We start from the raw sequence: 15218 nt of genomic DNA, 5'->3' as shown, positions 1-15218 counted from the left end.
AAAATCCAGTGGAGGTATCTCTAGGTTTTAGTTATAGGATAAACAAATTAGCAATACTATGCAGAATGATATCACATCTGCTGATATCCTCCACTATGAAATCAAAAGAAAATTTAATAGTTACTACAGGTAAGTATTGCACTTAAAGAAAAACTAAAAGATTAGTTAAATGAGTTGTCAACAATAAAACTTTCAAACCTTCTCAAGAGTACTTTGTTTGAAAACATTCATAAAATATCTGATAAAAGAGAATTGAAAAAGAAATTTGTCAGACTGAAGTGTGTCCAGATACATTGATTTCCAAATCTAAGGTTTTTAAAACATTGGAGAAAACAATTACTAACTAATTAAACTTTTGGTGAAATTAATGGAAAAAAACCTGGCTTGTCTCATTGTTTTGTTGAATTTGTATCCCTGAAATTAAAAACAGGATGATAGTATAATCCATCATACAGAAAATGCACAAAGATGTGGTTGATTTTCAATTGAATCACAATAACTTAAAACATAAAAGATGAGTGGAAATAAGTTTATTCTCATAATTTACTCAATAAAAGTTTGTCTTTAGTTTAAAAACAAGTATGTTTATATCCACAATGAAAGGAAAATATATTGCCTTTCTCTATTACATGTTGTTATGTAGGAAATGTTTCTGAATGTTAAATGTTAAAAAATCATGGAAAATGTTTACATATATATATTTTCACTCCTATAGCAAGAAAACAAAGGAATCTCAAATAAATATATATGTTAAAACATAAAAGGACTTCTAGTAACTACAAGACAAAAACGAAACCCATGTCATTTTAGTTTATTTTAGAATCTCTAGCCAGTGCAGAAAAAATGAGAGACAAACAATTTTTTAGATGAAAATATATTATTGGATACATGAGACTGGACACTAAACAGATTCAAATGTATATAATTTTTAAAATGCCTTTTTGGACTATGATAGGTATTAAAACCTAGCAAATAAACTGAGGCTGTAAAAGGTTTTTAAATCTTCAATGAAAAAATACTTTCTAAATACAAATAATAAAATTCAATAATTAATTTGATAAATCATACTTGCATTACAAAATGTCTTAGTGGCCTTGTTTGACCTCAGTACAACACACACAAAAAAAGAGAAGAAAAGAGTAGAACAACCTAAGCAAGACCTGAATAATTAAAACACAGGTTGAGAAAAAACCTAAGCAAGACCTGAATAATGGCAACATGTGTGGGGATAATTGCAAGGGTCCAAGTTTAGGTAAAGAGCTATAGATAATTAATGACTACTAAGAGGTACCCAAAGGATGAAATTCTTGATTGGTTTTCAAATACCAAGTGGTGAGTCCTAAAATCATATCCATATGAGGAACACAAAATAGACTCTTGAGATCAAATATAATATGTAATATTATGTTATAGATAGATTATATTTTATACATAATATTCTATGTTACATATTATGTATAATTCCATATACACATATGAATGCAAGTTATTTTATAATAAGAATAGTTACAGAAAAAGTCATGATACAAAAGAAAGTGGGAAATATACAGGAGAAGTTGCAGGAATATTATGGAGGGGACAAATATTGTAAATACAAAACACCTACATTAAAAATTTTAAAGTACTTAATAAACTTAAAAGAGAAAACAGCAGAAACACACTGAAGTACAAAAATGAATAAATGAATACTAATTATAATTCTTTGAGGTGAAACATCAAAAATAGCAAGTTGATATTCCATGACTGGCTGAAATACATGGGATGACTGCATAATTCTGAAGAGAAATAAGGAGTGGATGGTGGGATAAGCTGGGGGTGAGGGAGCAATAGAGGGGAAACTGTGATTGGGCTCTGAAACTTAATAAACTAATTAATAAAAATGCCACCTATATTTTCAGTAGAATATTAGTATGTAACAGAATATGGAGAATAACATATTGAACTTTGTTTAACACAGTACTTGAATGTTAATCAACTGGTGAGAAGCATCAAAAGCTGTGCTGTGTCAATTTTATTAAAATGTTACTAAAATGAATTTGAAATCAATATCCTTCTTGTGTTGAAAATGTATGTCAATTTTTTAATAAAATTTGCAGTAACATTGTGTCTGGGGAAGAATAGAAGAGAGCAGGATGAGAGATACCAAAGCACAGGGAACCATTTTAGGTTTGAGGAGAGATCTTGCACTAGGGAGATTTCCAGAGATCTACAAGGATGACACCAACTGACAATCTAGGCAACCCTAAATGCCCTTCCCCTATATTGAGATTGATGACTACCTTATATGCCATTCTGTAGCCCTAATCCAGTGGCTGATGGAAGCAGAGGCAGATACTCACAGCGAAACACTGAACTGAACTCTGGAAACCAGTTGCAGAGAGGGAGGATCGAAGAGCAAAGAGGTTGGGACCAGGCTGGTAAAAACCACAGAAACAGCCGGCCTGAACAGGGGGAGCACATGGACCCCAGGCTGATGTCTGGGAGGCCAGCATGGAACTGATACAGACCTCTCAACGTAGATGTCAATGAGGAGGCCCCAACACTCTATACCTGGATCAGTAATAATCCCTGGTGCAAGAAGCGACTTTGGTAGCCCATCCCTAGGATAATAAGGCTGACTTTGGGGAATCCTCATGGTGAGCCTTATCATCCCTGGAGAGCAGAGTGGGGATGAGGTGGGGGACTGGTGGGGGTTGGGGGAGGGGAGAGGAAGGGAGGAGGGATTGTCATGTGAAGCAGCCTTGTTTCTAATTTGGCCTAATAAAAAAATAGTATCTTGGGCTTAAAAAAATTTAAAAAAATTGCAGTCATACCAATTTAAATTATGAAACATTATAGTGATATTTTATAATAAAATTATGAGCTCAATGAATCATAATTTTACAATGACCTAAACTCACATTGATACTGAAAAAGTGAATATTTATATCTAATATACATTTTGTTTACATTGTTTACTTATGAATGAAATTTTATTTATTTGTGTGTGTGTGTGTGTGTGTTAAATTCAAAGGACAACAGTGTGAGCAGCATATGCATTTATCTGCTGAGATACCTCTGCTACACATTCTTTTATTTTTATTTCCTGTTCATTATCATTCACATTTTGTTTATGGTTGTGGAGATATACCCATGCTAGGCAATTGATCATCTGCTGAAACATAATACAAAACCCTGCACAAATATATCATGCTAACAAATTACAATATTTTAAAATGTATTAATTGTCATTTTACAAAATTATATTCATGTATCTATTTGTATATGCATGCAAATTATATTCTAGATATTAAAAATTTTAAAATAAAATGTAGATCATGTATAAATGTAATTACATGTTTTTCTCAATAACTAATATGTCTTCTGCTGGAAACACTTACATGTAGTTATAATTTGCTCAACTCCCACACCCTCCAAAAGCAATATTTATATGTAAGAGACAGCATGTATTTAATGTAAATGTCTTGTACATTATTACTGGATGAATGTTCTGGAGGAACATACATCCTTCCGAGAATGAGGAAAGTGAATTATCCATTTAGTTGCTTTGTTTAGTTTGACAGTTTGATTTTCTTTTGTTTATTTGCTTTAGAGACAGGATCACTCTAGAAGCCTTAGCTGTCCTGGAGCACACTCTGTAAACCAGAGTGGACTCAAATTCACAGAGATCTCCCTGCCTCTGCCACCTGAATGCTGGAATTAAAGGAGTGTACCAATACTGCTAGGCTCAGTTAGATTTTTCTGAGGGAAAGTTTTCCTCACATAAATAAGTAGAAGATAGAAGGAATTATTTTAACAACACAGAAAGCATTTGAGCTCATTTTAAATCACAATCACATTGTCACATATGAAATTTAAATTATTGGGTGACAAAAACTAGCAGAAGACTTGGGCAGGATTTTTGAATTAAAATGAAAGCAGAGTTAATCATACATTCAAATTTTACAAATTTTTGTCCTTCCTTCTACAAATTGTACCACTTCTTGACCAGTGCTTTACACTAAATCCATAAGGCAGGTTAACAGATGCTCTAGTCTGAATCATAACCTTGATGCTTTTGATTAAATATTTTAATAAAGAATTAAAAGTGGAATTATTTTAAAACATAGGTAAAATAAAAACAATTAATCTGAAAATGTTTATCATATATATATATATATATGAGCTAATTAAAGTATGCATCAATTCAGTGTGCATAGTGTAAAACTAGTTGCAAAAATTTAAATATATTTATAAATAATCATATAGAAAAACATTTCATCCATTCATGCACATAATTGGTTTATAGGAGTAGTAGTTTTAATAAAATCTACTTTATATAATATATATATATATTATATATATATTATATATATATAAATATAATATAATTTATAAGTCAAATGTTGAAAAGATATTTTTGTTGGTGGTAGTGGAGTAGAATTTATTACAGAACTATTTTATAATATTGATAAATTCACTTTGGTAATGCTTATAAAAGACTTCTTTTTTTGCTCTGTACATTTACAAAATGGGTGAGTTGTTTCATTGAAATATTATGAACAATATTTTAACTTCTGTATTATCGTATAGAATGTGAGGATTCATTTTCTACACACAAAATCATTAAATAATACAAAATATATTTTCTTTATTTTATTATTTAAATCTTAGTATATTTTATCAAATTCTTCCCCTCCCCCAAGTACAGCCAATCCTATCTCCTTACCAATGAAACTTTTAAGATCTTTCTCAAGAGACAAACCAAAAACCTACAACCTAGAAAACAAAACACAACATCCCTTCCCAAAAAATCCACACCAAACTATAACCAAATGAAAGAGCAAATGGACATATGTGCACATGCCACACATGTGTGCAGGAGTAAACACACACACACACACACACACACACACACACACACACACACACACACACACACACGGAGTCTTTTACTCGTTGGTCAACTACCTCTGAAAATGAGACATGCCCTGGAATAGTTTTGACATGCCCACTGTCATTCCTTTGGAGAAACATGATTTTCTCTCTCCCAAACAGGGATATGGTAATATTTAGTTGTTCCCCTTCACTCAGGGGACTAGGATTGCACCCATTTATTTTCTAAAAATATAACAAAATAAAATATAAGACACAAATTGTCACAACAAAGTCAGACAAGACTAAGAGAGCATAAGAGATTCATTCATTTTTATAGCCTTTTGTGATTCTTTTGATGAGAATACTCTCTTTAGTTCTGTACCCATTTTTTTTTCATTTCTCAAAGTGTCATTTTTATTACAAGCCCACACCAAAGATAAAGTTCAGGCTCCTTATTTTCCACATTTATCCTAACACATGACAATGGTAACATTTGACAAAAACAAATTTTAATTGTTATACTTATTAGGTGGTATCTTCAACTGGAAAATTTTCTTATAAAATAATTCTATTTTGTGTTAGCTGATAGTAGGTATTGCTTCATATGAATAGACATCTTTATAGAAAAGAGGAATTGTGTTGAGCTACCATATATCTTTTATTCTCTTATGTTTATTATTGGGTTTTTAGCGAAACAGTCGTTTTTTTCAGATACTTGTGTTTTCTTTCTTTTTTAGATATGGGGTTGGTGAACATCTTTTCCCATTCTATCCACTCTCCTTTTTACCATGTCCTTTGCGTTACAGAAGATTTTTAGTTTTTTTTTTTTCTTTTAAGACAGTTTCTTTGTATAACAGTCCTGGGTGTCCTGGAACTTGATTCCTTGCACAATCTGGCCTGAAACTCACTGAGATCTACCTGCCTCTGCCTGCCAAGTACTAGGATTAAAGGCGAGTGCCACTATAGTCTGCATTTCTTAATTTCTGTATACATGTGTTTCATTCAAGAGAGAGCTGTTCAATTTCAATGAATTTGTGAGGTTTGTAGGTTTCATTTTGTTTTTGACATCCAACTTTAATAAATGGTGCTCTAAAAAGATTCAAGGAGTCATTTCAATTTTCTTGTATCTGTTGAGTGTTTCTTTGTTTCTAAGTATGTGGTCAATTTTGGAGTAAGTTCCATGAGGTGATTAGAAGGTTTATTTTTTGAGAGAGTTTGGGGAAACTTTCTGTAACAATCTGTTAGCCCCACTTGTTATATTTATAATTACAATTATTTCCTGCATGTCTTTGTTTAGTTTTTGTCTGAATTGCCTGTCTATTGGCAAAAGGAGTTATGTCAGTCATGTAGTATCAATATGTGAGGAATAATATATACTTTAAAATGCAGCCAAATTTCTTCTAACATATCTGGGTACATTCATGTTTGGGACATAGATGTTTAGAATGGAAACATCTGATTCACTGTTTTTTCTTTGATGAGTATGTAATTTCCTTCACTAACTTTTATGATTAATTATCCAAAAAATATTTTTTATTAGATCAAGTTAGAAACAGCCTGCTTCACATGTCAATCCCTGCTCCCTCTCCCTACCTTCCTCTCCCACCTCCCACCAACCCCCTACCCCATCCACCTTTGCTCCCCAGGGAGGGTAAAGCACTCCCTGGGGGATCCCTAAGACTGTGATATCATCTTGGTCAGGGCCTTGGCCCTACATCATTTGTTCAGGTGGAGAAAGCATCCCTCCACGTGGAATGGTCTTCTAAAGTACTTTCTTATGCCAGGGATAAATACTGACTTGCTACCAGAGGCACCATAGAGTGCCAAGGCCTCCTCACTGACATTCATATTCAGGGGTCTGGATCAGTCCCAAGCTGGCCTCCCAGTTATCAGTCTCTGGTCCATGTGTGCCCCCTTCTTCAGTTCAGCTGTTTCTGTGGGTTTCACCAGACCAGTCTTGACTACTTTGCTCATCACTCCTTCCTCTCTGAAACTGGGTTCCAGAGTTCAGTTCAGTGTTTAGCTGTGGGAGTCTGCCTCTGCTTTCATCAGCCACTGGATGAAAGCTCTAGGATGTCATATAAGGTAGTCATCAGTCTCATTATAGGGGAAGGGCATTTAGGGTATCCACTCCACTATTTCTTAGATTGCAAGTTGGTGTCATCCTTGTAGATCTCTGGAAATCTCCCTAGTGTCAGATCTCTCCTTCAACTTATAATGGCTCCCTCTATTATGGTATCTTTCATCCTGCTCTTCTCTATTCTTCCCCCGACTAAACATTCCTGCTCTTCTATTTCCTCCTCTCCCCTCCTCTTCTTGCCCTCTCTTTCTCCCAGGCCCGTCCCCATTATTGCATGCTCCCAATTAGCTCAGGATATCCTGTTCCCTTGACCTTCTATGGGGGACCACGCATTCTTCTCTTAAGGTAATTCTTGTTTCCTAATTAGTTTGGTGATATGGATTGTAGGCCGATAATCTTTTGCTCTATATCTAATATGCAGAAATCAGTGAGTACATATCATGTTTGTCTTTTTGTGACTGGGTTACCTCACTCAGGATGCTTTCCTCTAGTTCCATCCATTTGCCTGTGAATTTCAAGATTACATTGATTTTTTTCCACTGAGTAGTGCTCCATTGTGTAAATGTACCACATTGTCTCTATCCATTCTTCAGTTAAGGGGCATCTATGTTGCTTCCAGGTTCTGGGTATTACGACAAACAATGGTACTATGAACATAGTTGAACATAATGTTTTTGTATGAATATTCGTTCTTTGGGCATATGCCCAAGAATGGGATTGCTGGATCATAAGGTAAACTTATTCCCATTTTCCTAAGAAACCACCATATAGATTTCCAAAGTGGTTGTATGAGTTGTCACTCCCACCAGCAGTGGAGGACTGTTCCCCTTTCTCCACATCCTCTCCAGCATAGACTGTCATTGATGTTTTATTATTATTATTATTATTATTATTATTATTATTATTATTATTATTATTGCCATTCTGGAAGGTGTAAGATATCAGAGTTGTTTTGATTTGCATTTCCCTGATAGCTAAGGATGTTGAGCACTTTCTTAAGTGTCTTCAGCCATTTTAAATTCCTCTGTTGAGAATTGTCTATTTAGTTCTGCAACCCTCTTTTTAAATTCATTGATTGGTGTTTTGGTGTCTAGCTTCTTGAATTCATTGTATATTTTGGAAATCAGCCCTCTGTCAGATGTGGGGTTGGTGAACACCTTTTCCCATTCTTTGGGCTGTTGTTTTGTCTTGCTGTCTGTGTCCTTTGCCTTACAGAAGCTTCTCAGTTTCAGGAGGTCCCATTTATTAATTGTTGATCTCAATGTCTGTGCTCCTGGTGTTATGTTCAGGAGGCATTCTCCTTCACCATTTCATTCAGGGGTACCTCCATCTTCCTCTTCAAAGACGTTTGGTGTGGATGGATTTATATTGAGGTATTTGATCCATTTGGACTTAAGGACTTAAGTTTTGTGCATAGTGATAGATATGGATCTATCTGCAATCTTCTACATGTCTGACTCCAGTTATGCAAACACCATTTGCTGAAGATATTTTGTTTTTTCCATTGTATAAGTTTAGCTTTTTTGTCAAAATCAGGTGTTCATAGAGGTGTGGGTTAATATCAGAGTTCTCAATTTGATTCCCTTTGTCTATCTGTTTACTTTTGTGTCAATAACAAGCTGTTTTCAGGACTATTGCTCTATAATAGAGCTTGAAGTCAGGGATGGTGATTCATCCAGGAATTCATTTATTTATAGAGGGTTTTTTGGCTACCATGGGTTTTGATGTTTTTCCATATAATGTTGAGCATTTTTCTTTCAATGTCTGTGAAGAACTGTTTTGAAATTTTGATGGGGATTGTGATCATACATATCCAAGAGCATGGGAGATCTTTCGATTTTCTGTTATCTTCTTTAATTGTTTTCTTTAAATACTCAAGGTCATACTGTATAAGGCTTTCACTTGTTTGGTTAATGTTACACCAAGATATTTTATGTTGTTTGTGGATATTGTGAAGAGTGATGTTTCTCTGATTTCTTTCACATTGCATTTATCATCTGTATATAATAAGGCTACTGATTGTTTGAAGTAATTTACTATCCTGCCACTTTGCTGAAGGTGGGGGCAGAGCTAACACTAACCTCAGCAGTGGGCAGGGCAGAGAGGGAACCAAGAGTGAGGTGTCCCTGGCTCAGGGAAGTCCTCCCTGTCTGGGTGGGTCCACTCTACTCCTGGAGCAGGCCCAGAAAGATCCAAAGAGGGGCTGATGGCAGGAGTTTGGGTGGGGGCAGAGCTGACACCCACCTCATCAGAGGGCAGGGCTCATATTATTATTTTTTATTACAGTCTCTTTTGACACATATTAAAATGGCTCCATCAGCTTGTTTATGTTGTTCATTTACTCAATGTAGTGTCTATGCTTAATATTAAGGACTGTTTCTTCGATGCAGAAGCAGAATGGACCCTGTTTTCATATGTACCCTATTAGCCCATGTCTTTTTTATTGGGGGAATTGAAACCATTTGCACTGAGAGACATTAATGACTGTTGATTCCTGTTATTTTGGTGGTGGTGGTCATGGTGGTGGTGGTGGTAGTGGTGGTGTGGTCGGTGTGTGAGTGTGTGTTTCCTGTATTTTCACTTGCTCATTTGAGATTACTTATTTATTAGATGTGATTAACCTCTTTAAATTGCAGTTTTCGTGTAGCATCTTCTTTAGGGCTGGATTAGTAGGGAGATAGTGCTTAAATTTTGTTTTATCATTGAATGTCATTCTCCATCTGTAGTAATTGAAAGCTTTCCTGGGTTTAGTAGTCTGGCCTGACATATGCAGTCTCCTAGAGTATGTAAAAATATGTCCAGGCCATTCTGAATTTCAGAGTTTCCATTGAGAAATCAGGTATAAATCTAATAGGTCAGTCTTTATTTGTTACTTGCTCTTTTTCCCTTGAAGCTATTAATGCTCTTTCTTTCTTTTTTCTATTCTAGTCTATTTGATGTTCTGTGGGATTCTTGTGCTTTAATAGGTATCTACTTCTTTAGGTGAAGGAGTTTTTTTTTTTTTATTTCATGATTCTGTTGAAAATATTTTCTAGGAGTTAAACCTAAGATTTTTTCCTTCCTCTTTTTCTATTATTCTTGGACTTATTTCATACTGTCCAATATTTCCTGCATGGTTTGGGGAAGGATTATTTTTATTTATTATTTAAATTATTTAATTACTACTCATATTTACATATTCATCCCCCCATTCCCTCACCCTCCAATCTGCCCATACTCCAAACAGCACCCCCCCCCCGGAAGCCACCCCCCAACTCCTCCCCAGGGATAGTGAGGCTTCCCACCAGGGAACTTCAATGTCTTTCAAATCCTCTGGAGGAAGGCTAGGCCCTCCTTGCAGTATCTGGGCTACACTAGTATCCCTCCATAGGGAATGGGCTCCCAATGTCCATTGTGCTCTAGGGATAAAGGCTCTCTCCACCATTAGAGGACCCATAGACTGTCTTGGCCTCCTAGCTGGCACCCACATTCAGAGGGTTTGGTTTGTTCCAATGCTCTTTGCCCAGCTTTATGACAAGAGTCTCCATGCAATCAGTAGGTCAGGTCCACTGCTTCTGCAGGTCTCTCCAGCCCTGTCTTGGGTCCTTTGCTCCTCCCTCCTCCCTCTCCACAACTGAATACCATTAGGGTGGTTCAGTGCTTAGCTGTGTGTGTCTGTTTCTGCTTCAAACAGTAACAAAATGAAGCCTCTCCTTCCTCTCCATGCCCTCAGGCTCCCACTTTGGCCAGGGGTTCTTGTCCCCATCCCCTTCATCGAGAGATTATGCAATCTTCTCTTGGGGTACTCCTTGTTTCCTAGCTCCTCTGGTAGTGTGGATTGTAGACTAGTGATCCTTTTCTCTATGTCTAAAAATCAAAACTGAGTCAGTACATACCATGTTTATCTTTTTGTGATTGGGTTACCTCACTTAGGATGTTCTTTTCTGGTTCCATCCATTTGCCTGCGAATTTCAAGATTCATTGTTTTTTTGCCATTGAGTAGTACTCCACTGTATAAATTTACCACAATTTCTTTATCCATTATTCAGTTGAGGGGCATCTAATTTGCTTCCATGTTATGGATATTACAAATAATGCTTCTATGAACATAGTTGAACATATGACTTTATTGTATAAATGTACATTCTTTGGGTATATGCCCAAGAGAGGAATTGGTGGATCTTGAGGTAGACTGATTCCCATTTTCCTGAAAAACTGCCATATTTATTTTGAAACTGGTTGTACAAGTTTGAGCTACCACCAGCAATGGAGGAGAGATCCTCTTTCTCCATACCTTCTCCAGAATAGACTGTCATTGGTGTTATTGAGTTTAGCCGTTATGACAGGAGTAAGATAGTATCTCAGGATGGTTTTGATTTGCGTTTCCCTGATGGCTAAGGATGTTGAGCACTTTCTTAAGTGTCTTTCAGCCATTTTAGATTCCTCTGGTGAGAATTCTGTACTCCAATTTTTAATTGCATTGTTTGGTGTTTTGGTGGCTAGTTTCTTGAGTTCATTGTATATTTTGGTAATCAGCCCACTGTCAGATGTGGGGTTGGTTAATATCTTTTCCCATTCTGTAACCTTTCTGTCCTTTGCCTTACAGAAACTTCTCAGTTTCAGGAGGTTCCATTTGTTAATTGTGGATCTCAATGTTTTTGCTACTGGTGTTATGTTGAGAAAGCAGTCTCCTGTACCAGTTTGTTCAAGGGTACCCCTTACCTTCTCTTCTAGGAGGTTCAGTGGGGCAGAATGTATGTTTATGTCTTTGATCCAATTTGAGTTAAGTTTTGTGCATAGCAATAGATATGGATCTGCAATCTTCTATACATCTGAATCCAGTTGTGGCAACACCATTTATTGAATATGCTTTCTTCTTTCCATTTGATAACTTTAGCTTCTTTGTCAAAAATCAGGTGTTCATAGGTGTGTGGGTTAATTTCAGGGTTTTCAATTTGATTCCATTGGTAAACATGTCTATTTTTGTGCCAATACCAAGCTGTTTTCATGACTATGGTTTTATAATAGAGCTTTAAATCAGGGATGGTGATGCCTCTGGAAGTTCCTTTATTGTACATGGTTGTTTTGGCTATCCTGGTTGTTGTTGTTTTTTATTTTTTCAATATGAAGTTGAGTATTATTCTTTGAAGGTCTGTGCAGAATTGTGTTGGGATTTTGATGTGTATTGCATTGATTCTGTAGATTGATTCCGGCAAGATTGCCATTTTTACTATGCTGATCCTACCTATCCAAGAGCATGGGAGATCCTTGCATTTTCTTGTATATTCTTTAATTTCTTCCTTTAAAGATTCAAAGTTCTTACTATATTGGTCTTTCTTATTTTTTGTTAGTATTACCCCAAGATATTTTATGTTGTTAGTTGCTATTGTAAATGGCGATGTTTCTCTGACTTCTTTCTCTGCACATTTATCTTCTACAAATAGTAGGGCTACTGGTTTATTTTTATTTTTATAATTCTTCAATTACTACTCATATTTACTTGTCTATTCCCCCATTCCCTGTCCATTCCCTCTAGCCCTGCCCCTGCAACTAACACCTAACCTATCCCATAACCTTTCTTTTCTCCATGGAGATTGAGGCCTTCCATAGTTGGTCTTCAGAGTCTGTCATGTCCTTTGAGATAGGGCCTAGGCCCATCCACTTGTGTCTAGGCTAAGGGAGTATTCCTCCATGTGGGATGGGCTCCCAAAGTCCATTCCTATGCTAAGGATAAATTCTGATTCACTACAATGGGCCCCATAGCTTTCTGAGGCCTCCTCACTGATGCCCACATTCCTGGGGTCTGCATTAGTCACATGCTGGTTTCCCAGCTATCATTCTGGGGACCAAGAGCTTCCCGTTGTTCAGGCCAGCTAATTCTGTGCGTTTCACCAGCCTGTTCTTGACTGCTTTGCTCATCATTCCTACTTCTCTGAACTGGATTCCAGTTCAGTTCAGTGATTAGTTGTGTGTGTCTGTTTCTCCTTCCACCAGTTGCTGGATGAAGGCTATAGGACAGCATATAAGTTAGGCATAATCTTTTTATCAGGGGAGGGCATTTAATGTAGCCTCTCCTCTGTTGCTTAGATTGTTAGTTGGGGTCATCCTTGTAGATCTCCAGACACTTCTCTATTGTCTGATTTCTCTTTAAACATACACTAGATATCTCTATTATGGTATCTCTTATCTTGCTCTCCTCTATTCTTCCCCCAATTCAACATACCTGCTCCCTCATGTCCTGCCCAACCCTCCTCTATTCCCATTCTCAGTCTCCTAGATTCCTCTCCTCTCCCCCCCATGCTCCCAATTTGCTCAGGAGATCTTGTCCCTTTTCCCTTTTCTGGTGGACCATGTATATCTGTCTTAGAGTCCTCCTTGTTTCCTAGCTTTTCTGGCAGTGTGGATTGTAGGCTGGAATACTTGCTCTATTTCGAATATTTGTATATGAGTGAGTACATACCATGTTTGTCTTTTTGTGACTGGGTTACCTCGCTCAGAATGCTTTCTTCGTGTTCCATTGATTTGCCTGTGAATTTCAAGATTCCATTGTTTTTTTTTTTCTTTTTTTGAGTAGTACTCCTTTGCTTAAATGTACCACATTTTGCCCATCTATTCCTCAGTTGAGGGGCTTCTAGGTTGTTTTCAGGTTTTGGCTTTTACAAATAATTCTGCTATGGACATTGTTGAATGTATGTCCTTGTTTTATGAATTTTCTTCTTTTGGGTATATGCCCAAGAATGGATTTGCTGGACAGGTTATGAACTCTTTTGATCATTTCCAGTTACCACTTATATTTTCATATATTTCTTCAAGTGATTCATTCATTTTCTTCTTATGGTATCTGTCATCTTCATACATGATATTTTAAGGTCATTTTTCTGGCTTCAAATATTTAAGAATAGTGGCTTTATTTGGTAATTGTTGGGCTGGGCTTCTCTGGGGACATATTGATGTGACTATTACTGTGTTTTACACTGGCATATATGCATCTGGGATCAGGTACATTGTAATTCTAGGTGCTGATCTTTGTTGAATGAGTGTTTTCTTCCTTGGTTTCTATTTTCTCCCTTTCTTAGGAGAGTTTGGTGGTGAGTTGATAAGAGTGACTACTTGGAGAAGCAGGGAATGTGTTTTTCTGTATATTGGAACACGAGACTTCGGAATGTGAATGGTCTGGTGGTGTTGAAGGGGGTTTACAGGAGGGAGGAAATCTAGATATTCCACCAGGATACATTTATATCATTCTTGTGAAAGGTGATAGAGAGTGAAGAAATTTACAATTTATTCGAATATAAAGTCTTCTACAGACCTGAACATGGGTCTGGGGGTTCAACTTGCAGAAATGGAGGGGAGAGATGAGGATCTGCATTTAGTATATCAGCATTCCTTTACAGGTGTTGCCTGTTGGTTCACAGGGAATGCCAGCTGGAGTTGGGGAATGTTATAATTAAAACACTGGGGAGTAGATTTGGAGTGGGTGTTCTATGGTTTCCTCTATAGATAAATTTTGGGTGAGGGATATAGGTGTTTTGTTGCAGAAATCAAGATGGGACTGGAGAAATGGTCTTGGAGGAATGGAGAGAAGATGAAGATTCCCTCTTAGCATACTGGCTTTCCTTGCAGGAATGGTCTATAGGATCCCAGAGAGTCTAAAATATATTTTTACTGTGATAAATTATATACAAAACCAGCTAATATTTAGAAAACAGGTAAATGACTACCATTGGAAATGATTCTATTTTACTTATTAATTCAAATTATTATTTGACTATAAGGAAAGTCCCAACTTGTGTTTGAATTTTAAACCTTTTTATAATAAATTGATAATCTTCTAGAAACTACTGTGTTTTGAATTTATTTCAAACTGCACATGTATTTGACTTCCCATAATCACAAGCATTACTCTTTCCTCCAGACCTATGATCTCAAAAAGTTAAAGCTAGGAAATTAGATAAATAGAAAAATGCCATTGAAAGTTTATCACTTTCTCATATGATCTATCTTTTTCTTCTAAAACAATAGCCTTATAGCTAACATCATGTGATATTTTGTTGGGTAGACTTTTGTCAACTGACACCAGCTGGCTTCATCTATCAGGAGAAAATACCAGTTGAGAAATTGCCTCATTGAGATTAGAGGTATCCAATCCTTGGAGGCATTGTTTTTATTAATGATATATGTGAGAATGCACAACTCTCTATGGGTAATGTTATTCATAAGCAGGTATCCTGGCATGTAGATGAAAGCAGGATAAGTAAGCCTAACAGAGCAAGCCAGTATGTTCATGGTCTGCATCAGCTAC

Source organism: Cricetulus griseus, chromosome 8 (assembly GCF_003668045.3).
Source record: "Cricetulus griseus strain 17A/GY chromosome 8, alternate assembly CriGri-PICRH-1.0, whole genome shotgun sequence".
Taxonomy (NCBI): Eukaryota; Metazoa; Chordata; class Mammalia; order Rodentia; family Cricetidae; genus Cricetulus; species Cricetulus griseus.
This window is presented reverse-complemented; position numbering follows the sequence as displayed.